The sequence below is a fragment of the Triticum dicoccoides genome, chromosome 7A (assembly GCF_002162155.2).
Source record: "Triticum dicoccoides isolate Atlit2015 ecotype Zavitan chromosome 7A, WEW_v2.0, whole genome shotgun sequence".
NCBI lineage: Eukaryota > Viridiplantae > Streptophyta > Magnoliopsida > Poales > Poaceae > Triticum > Triticum dicoccoides.
The window spans coordinates 35,386,001-35,394,861 of record NC_041392.1 but is presented as its reverse complement, the minus strand read 5'-3'; positions in this window follow the sequence as shown (position 1 = coordinate 35,394,861).

Below are 8,861 nucleotides of genomic sequence, written 5' to 3'. Positions count from 1 at the left end.
GCGGGTGGTGGCGGCGCCTTGGCGACGTCGATTCCTCGCGGCAGGAGGCCTTACGATCTGGTGGGTGCGACTCGTCGGCAGCTGGGCAGATCTACGGGATTCTACCCTTGTATGGCCCTTGACAATGTGGGCAACTACGGGGGAAACCCTAGATCTCCTTGGGATCGAGCGATGGCGGCACTTTTGCGTCGTAGTCCCTCTTTAGGGCATTGTTTTGGAGTTTGCTCCGGTTGAAGGGACCAGCGACGTCGGCGGCGCACGTCTGGTGGAGCAACTGCCGATGAAAATCGCGCCGACTACGGTCATAGCGGACGATGGCAGCGTCTTAGATGTCGTTCCCTTGTCGAGGCATCGTTGTTGCAGTCTGCGTCATCAGGCTCGGGATGCTCCGGGGGAAACCCTAGATCTAGGTCTTCCGGATCGGACGATGATTATTTCCCTCCTGGGGGCAACGTTTTGGAGTAAGTGCTGGCTGGGCGGATGGTGGAGCGGTACTTCATCTCACACATCAATGGCGGCGGATATCGGCGACATGGCGCTGTGGAGGCTCGGCGTCCGATGCACAGAGATGGACTCGCGTAGGAGAAGGTTGCTGTCTGGCATCATGGTGACGTCGATGGCAGAGTGGCCAGAGAAGGTAGAAGCCTCAATATGTTCTGAAGACGGATCTATGGAAGATGGCGGCGACCACACACGGGTGCGTCTGACCGGATTGTGCCCCAGACCCGGTGTGTGGCTCGGATGGGGCTTCCGAATATGTTTCGGCTTCCGGCGTTTCATGTTAGGCTTAGGTGAGTGGTTTGGATAGTGGCCCAGCTAGCACCCCTTCATCTTTTTGGATAGGAGTAGCGGCATATGTTGCCAAGATGATGGATTCAGGCACATTGTTGTAATACTTTGTAAGGTCCTCGAGAATAATCAATAAAGTGGTCTTATGCATCTCCCAGATGCAGAGGCCGGGGGTCATCCTCCTTTTCTAAAAAAACTCCTGTAATCTCTCTTGTACGCCAAGGCAAGGTTTCTGCCCACATTAATGTATATGAGACGCGGCTCCCCTCGAGGGAGTAGGAACGCTTATTATCTTTCATGGTAATCAGAGCCACCTCTTCTCATACATCTAGCCACAAACCAAAACCCTAGAACCACATATCATCATCTCCATGGCTTCTTTAGCCAGCATCGCCCTCAACCTCGGTTCGCCGCCATCTGAGAAGCTTGCAAGAGGAATCTTTATCCTCTGGAAGACCCGGGTTCTCCCAGCCCTGCGAGGTGCGCAGGTAACCGGGCTCCTGGACAACTCTGACGCCGCTCCGCCCAAGACTATGGAGATCACGAAGGCGGACAAGACTACGGCCCTAGAGCCGAACCCTCTGTATGGGCCCTGGATCGCCAAAGACCAGCAGGTCCTGTCATATCTTCTCAACTCCATGTCTCCAGAAATCCTTGGGCAAGTCGCGGGAAGGACTCCACCTACGAGCTCTGGAAAATGGTGACAAATCTCTTCGTCTTGCAATCACAGTCCCGGATCACCAATCTGAGGATCGCGATCACTAACACCAAGAAGGGCAAAATGTCGAGCTCGGTGTATATGGCGAAGATGAAAAGCCTTGGGGATGGACTAGCTGCTGTTGGTCGTCCCGTCTCTAATCCGGAGATGGTGGGCTACATCCTGGCAGGACTCGACCGCGACTACGACTCTGTGGTGGCGGCGATCGGCGCTGTCAAGAATACGATCACCGCCGACGACCTCTTCACTCAGATCTCTGCCTTTGATCAAAGTATGGAGATGTTGGGTGACTCATTTTTAGGCGGGTTTCATTCGTCTGCCAACGCCGTCTACAGAGGCCGCGGCCAGTCCCGCGGCAGACCTCGCGGGCGAGGAGGAAGGGGGCGCGGCCGTGGTGACCGCGGTGACCGCCAGCCCTCTCCTGCAAATAGAGGCGGCGGATTCAGAGGACGTCCTCGACAGTAACAGCAACAACAGGTACGTGAGCAGCAACATGACTATCCTGAGTGTCAGATATGCTATAGGCATCATCCAGGAGGTGCACGTGTCTGCTGGTGGCGCTATGAAGAGAATGATCAAGAAGAAAAGGAGGCGCATGCTGTCTCCTATGGCGTGGACACCAATTGGTACGCCGACAGTGCAACAACAAATCACATCCCATGTGAACTTGACAAGTTGACAATACGGGAGAAATACAACGGAGGCGACCAAATTCGCACGGCAAGCGGTTCTGGTATGAATATCACACACATTGGTAGTTCAATTGTTAAAAAACCCATGAAAAATTTGCACTTGAAAGATGTCTTGCATGTTCCTCAAACTTCAAAAAATCTTGTTTCCGTTCATCGATTCACCCTTGATAATAATGTTCTTATAGAATTCTATCCTTATTTTTTCTTGGTGAAGGACTTGAGAACAAGGAGAACATTCTTAGAGGACGGTGCGTGGGAGGCCTCTGTCCACTCATATCATCATCATCTTCTTCATAGTCCAATAAACAAGCAAACATTGTCACCAAGCCATCTTCATCAAGGTGGCATAGTCGATTAGGTCATCCATCTTCACTCATAGTTAAATATGTTCCTAGCAAAAATAAACTCTCTTATGAGAATAGTGTTGAGTCAGTTTGTGATCCGTGTCAACAAGCAAAAACTCATCAATTACCTTACCCCATCTCTACTAGTGTGTCTACTGCTCCTCTACAACTTACATTTTCAGATGTATGCGGGCCAGCCCCTACTTCAGTTGGGAGATTTTCCTATTATGTAAGCTTTATTGATGACTATAGTAAATTTACTTGGATTTACTTGTTAAATAAACGGCATGATGTATTCCAAGTCTTTATCAATTTCCAAAATCTTGTTGAATGCAAACTCAACTCCAAGATCATTGCTGTGCAAAGTGACTGGGGTGGTGAGTATGAAAAATTGAACTCCTTCTTCCAAAAACTTGGTATATCACATCATGTTTCTTGCCCTCATGCTCACCAACAAAACGGATCTGCTGAAAGAAAGCATCGTGACATAGTTGATATGGGGCTGGCATTGCTAGCAAATGCATCCATGCCACTCAAATTCTGGGATGAAGCATTCTTAACTGCCACATATCTCATCAATTTGCTTCCAAGTAAAGTCATCAAATTTGAAACACCCATTACACGACTCCTTGGTGTCACACCCAACTACACATATCTTCGTGTTTTCGGTTGTGCATGTTGGCCCAAGCTTAGACCCTACAACACACGCAAACTCGCTTTTCGCTCAAAAAAGTGTGTCTTCTTAGGCTATAGTCCCATGCATAAAGGGGTAAATGTCTTGATTTTCCTACTGGTAGGGTCTACATATCCAGAGATGTTGTTTTTGATGAGTCTGTGTTTCCTTTTGCTTCTCTTCATCCCAATGCCTGTGCACTTCTCCGCAAGGAAGTTCTTCTTCTTCCTCCACATCTTCGGTCTTTTGATCATGGGGGCGACAGTTGTACTAATCAAAGTGATGATATTCCTACTAGTACTGGTTCTTCTCTGTTGCCTGTGCAGGTCCTTGGTGAAAACGGTGCTCAAAATGATCAAAATTTCGAAAATATAGCTCAAGATGATCTTATATTTCATGCTGAGGAAGAAGACGAACCTGGCATGGATAACGAAGCTGATCCGGCGGCCCCTGCAACTCCTGTGCGCGTGCAAACCTCGGATCACGCGAGCAAATACGCCTCGGATCGCGCCCCCACCAGCTGCAGTGCTGATTCGAGGGTGGGCCACTCCCACGCTGCCACATCAGCGACAGGCGGGGCTAGCCGCGGGGCCGAATCCTCCTCGCCCAGCGTGCGTCGGCAAGCGCAGTCAGGCGGCAGATCCGCTATGCCTGCTCGGGCGGCTGGTACCCGCGTGCACTCAGAGCAGGCGGCCACACCAGCGGCTACACCAGCGGCTATGAGATCTTCTGCGCAAGAGGCAACAGATTCGCCTGTGTCAGCACATGCAGATTCCTTAGGATCTTCTGTGGCGAGTGTTCCTGTGGTCCAGCCAACAACTTCCTCATGAGTTATGACTCGGCTACAGAAAGGTATACGAAATCCTAAAATAAGAAAATATGGAACTATACCATATGGAATGTTGTGTATTTCAGGAGAACCAACAACGTTGAGTAGTGCACTTGATGATCCTAAGTGGAAGAAGGCAATGGATGAGGAATACTTTGCACTTATGAGGAACAAGACATGGCATCTTGTACCAAAACAGAAAGGTAAAAATATCATCGATTGCAAATGGGTATACAAAATTAAAAAGAAGGCTTATGGCTCCATTGACAGGTACAAGGCACGTCTAGTTGCAAAGGGCTTTAAACAAAGTTATGGTATTGATTATGAGGATACTTTTACTCCTGTTGTGAAAGCTGCAAATATCAGACTTGTGCCATCCATTGCTGTATCCAAGGGTAGGAGCCTACGATAGCTAGATGTACAAAATGCGTTTTTGCATGGTATTCTCGAAGAGGAAGTGTTTATGAGACAACCACCTGGTTATGAGGATAAGAAGTCACCACAACATGTTTGCAAGCTTGACAAAGCACTCTATGGTTTAAAACAAGCACCCAGAGCATGGTACTCCAGATTGAGCTTACAGTTGAAATATCTTGGTTTCATTGCCTCCAAAGCTGATACATCTTTGTTTATTTATAACAAGGCTGGAGTAGTCATTTTTGTGCTTATATATGTTGATGATATCATAGTTGCAAGTTCTTCACAAAATGTTACTAATGCACTCCTGCATGATTTGAGCTCAGAGTTTGCCTTGAAGGACCTAGGTGATTTACATTTCTTTCTAGGTATTGAAGTCAAGAAAACTCAAGATGGCATTGTGTCAAATCAGGAGAAGTATATCATTGAGCATCTGTCTCGCATGTGAATGAAAAATTGTAAGCCAGTACCTACACCTTTATCTTCCTCGGAAAAACTCTCAGGATATGAAGGTTGCCACTTCCGGAGGAGGAGAGCACAAGGTATAGGAGTACTGTGGGAGCATTACAATATCTAACTCTCACACGTCCAGATATCTCATTTGCTGTCAACAAGGTTTGTCAATATTTGCATGCACCTACTTCTGCATATTGGTTAGCTGTCAAGAGAATTGTAAGATATATGAAGCATACTATGGGAATAGGACTTCATTTCAAACGTTCTAATTCCTCTCTTGTGAGTGCATTCTCTGATGCTGACTGGGCAGGATGCAGTGATGATAGAAGATCAACTGGAGGTTTTGCAGTATTCTTTGGGTCTAATCTTGTTTCTTGGAGTGCTAGAAAGCAAGCCACTGTGTCACAGTCAAGCAGAGAAGCTGAATACAAGTCCTTGGCGAATGCAACTGCTGAGATCATTTGGGTTGATCACTTCTTGAGGAATTGGGAATCAAGAAGAATCATATCTCATGTTTATGATGTGATAACTTGGGAGCAACATATTTGTCTGCAAATCATGTGTTTCATGCAAGGTCAAAGCACATAAAAATTGACTTTCACTTTGTGCGAGAATGAGTTGCAGCAAAGAAACTCGTGATACGGTTTATTCCCTCCAAAGATCAAGTAGCAGACAACTTTACAAAGGCATTACCAGCAAGACCATTTAAGAAGTTCAAGAGTAATCTTAATCTAGGATAGTTGAGATTAAGGGAGGGTGTTAGAGAATATCTTTGTATCCTTGAATCCCTTTGTAATCTCAACCTCCTTCCTATTCCTTGTTCTACTCAAACTCCTATAATCTCTTTTGTACGTCAAGGCAAGGCTTCTGCCAACATCAATATATATGAGACGCGGCTCCTCTCGAGGGAGTAGGAAAGCTTATTATCTTTTACCCATCAATCAGATCCCCGTCGCTGCATTCCTTGCAGTGCATCTCGAATCGACATACTTAAGATCGGCCTGCTTTCTCTGAACATCTCGATCCCATACGGATCGGATCCGCTGGGCTGAACTGACACTAACATACCCCCCTACCCTAACCCCAAGCACCAGAATTCATACCTTTGACAACCAAAATCCAGCAAATCTGATCCCGCTTCCGGTCAAGAGCCGCCGGCGCAGGAGCTCTGCTGACCGCGTCGCTCTTAATTTTCTCGCGGTCTACTCACCAGTAACCTGTGTTTTTTCCAACTGTGCACTTCCATGCGGGAGTCACCGGTCAGGACTCAGGACTGGGTGGTGTTTTCAGTTTTGGGTGTGCACTCTGTACCACTGATTCCTCCCTGTCCAAAACAGCAAAAGCAACCTTTGCAAGTTGAAAAACACTCGTCCAACAAAAGAGAGCTCTCTCGCTGGTGGGAGGCCTCTGTTTTCAGATGTTCCTTCGAGTTTTGTTATGGTTTGTGTCCTATTCAGAAAGACGAGATGACAGCGGCTCACTGAAGATGTAATAAGGTTCTCCCTGCCTAGCCCCCGTCCTGGTGGTGTGTCTATCATCGTAGTGGGCTTGTGAAGGTGTGTCTCCGGCGGATCAGTCCTTGGTGGATTTGCTCGGATCTGGTCGTACGTTCGTGTGTTTTTTTTTTGGATCCTTCTGATCTATGCTACTTTTAACAATCGGTGGTTGCTATTCTGTTGTGCTGGTCCTGTGAGGCAATAGTACGACGACTTCCCGACTGCCTACTACAATAAGTTTTGCGCAGCTCGGGCGAGGGAGCGGCGATGACGACGGTGCGCCTTCGGCTCGCTTTAGTGCTTATAGTTATCGCTAGGTGGTCTACGAATGTAGATGTATTTTTTTTTCTGGTGTCTGTTGTACTATCATGATTTAACATTAATAGATGGGACCACCTATACCTCAGGTGCCCGAAAAAAAGTATTGCATCAGTCACTTTCAACAAGGGCCATTAAATCTTCATCCAAATGGCTGAAAATAGATCAGGTCATTGTTTATCTTCAACCTCCAGATTCTTCTTCCTCGCGTAGCCGCCGGCCAACTCCCTAATTGTCTGCCTCATTCCCCCCGCCCTCCCCTCAGCCTCCTCCCATTGTCGTGGTGGTTGTCGCTCTGGCGATCCCTCTAAGCCCCACAACGGTGAACAACCCCGGCGACCCCCCTGCACGTCCACACCCCTAAGATAGATAGTGAGGCTCCAACTTCCCCGTGAACATGCACTCCCACATCACTAAGATATATAGTGAGGTTGCTTCTTCTCCGGCGAGGTCCAGTCTCCAGATCTAGCGCGCTTACGAAGAAGAAAAAAGTGACGGACACCAAGAAAAAATTCAACCATCTAAGGTTTAGCAAACCGAAATGATTTTTATTTAAATGAGGCTAGCTGATGATAGTTCGTTTGCACGCCAATGTGTTTTGCTTTTACTTTTCCTCGTGCAGAAAATAGGAACATTTCATTTGTGCGACCTATTACCTGCTTTGTTGCCACTTTTTTTATCAAGCCAAACAGAAAGTATTTCTTTGACAAGCTAAAGAATTATCATGCCAATATGGTGTAGTTATAACCATTGGTGAATGTTTGCCCACATGTTAAACTTGGGACAACCCATTGGCCATAAAAGAATGTAATCAAGTTTGTCGATGGAGGCACATCAGATGGTGCAGAGAAGGCATAGTTGGCCGACAAAGGAGTTGAAAATACCTGTTGCAAGGTAGCCTCTGATTCATTTGTACATAGGACTTTTCACTTAGTACTATTTTCCCAGTGTCTTCTCATAATTACAAGTTGAAGAATGGTATGGCTTAAATTTTGGTTCAGACAGTTTTGATTGGATCCAAAGTTCACCATATGGTCTTGTCAGTTACAAGAACTACATGGCGTAGGATAGACCAAACTGCGTGAAAAGAAATTAAGAGGTAGAAGCAGTAGCAGCGGAGCCGACCCTAGCATGTACAGATAAGAATAAACTAAAATCTAGAAAGAAAAATGGACGAATGGGAGAAGAACAATTATGAAGTACAGATAAGAACAAACTAAAATCTAAAAGAGTAGTACAACGTCGTTCCTCTCTTTGTATGCGTTCAGGCCTTGATCATACCTGACAGTTACTCTATCATTGTTCTCTTATTAAAGAGTGGTCCATCACTGATCACACCCGTGTCAGCCCCGCCACCCTGCCGCCATCCTGTTGCCGGCCGGCCAGCGAGCATCTCTGGTCCATTCCTGAAGGCAGCCCGCTTGATTCTCGCCGGTGCTCACCATGTCAGCCCCATCCCCCGTCCATCATCGATGGAACTGCCCCCCTTTTCGAAAAAAATCATCGATGGAACTCAGTACCTAGGTTGGCCGCCTCCCGCCAGCTCACCAGGTTCCCGTCGTGTAGTCTTAAGTCCACTTAGGACTACCCTTTGGCCATAAAGAAATCGAATCAACTGTGCGCATTGAAAGGAAGTTGCTACTGACAAATCAGATGGATGGCCCAGAGAAGGCATGGTTGCCTGGCAAAGAGAAATTAGATCTTCTTGTGCTAGGTACCCTTTGATCCATGTGTATATAGGAGTATTTATCTCAAAAAAATTCCCAGCGTCTTCCAGTCTCACAGCATATTTTCTTTTCCCGAAAAGGAGGTCGATGCCCCCGGCCTATCCATCATTGTGATGCAGACAACATATGTATCATGATACTCACACTTTTGTACGATCGGGTTGATAGAGGCAAAATTTGTAGTGACAATTACAACATCAAAACTTGGGTTAGAAGCAATGATATTTCTAATACCCGGCCAGCCGTAGTTGTCTAGTATCACTTCATGGGGGCAATGACCTTAATAAATGATACTCCCTTCCATTCATAATAAGTGTCGCAGTTTTGAACTAAGGTTGGACAACCTTAATTTAAAATTGTGACACTTACTTGCACTAGTGCAGAACCGGGCTGTAGCATCGA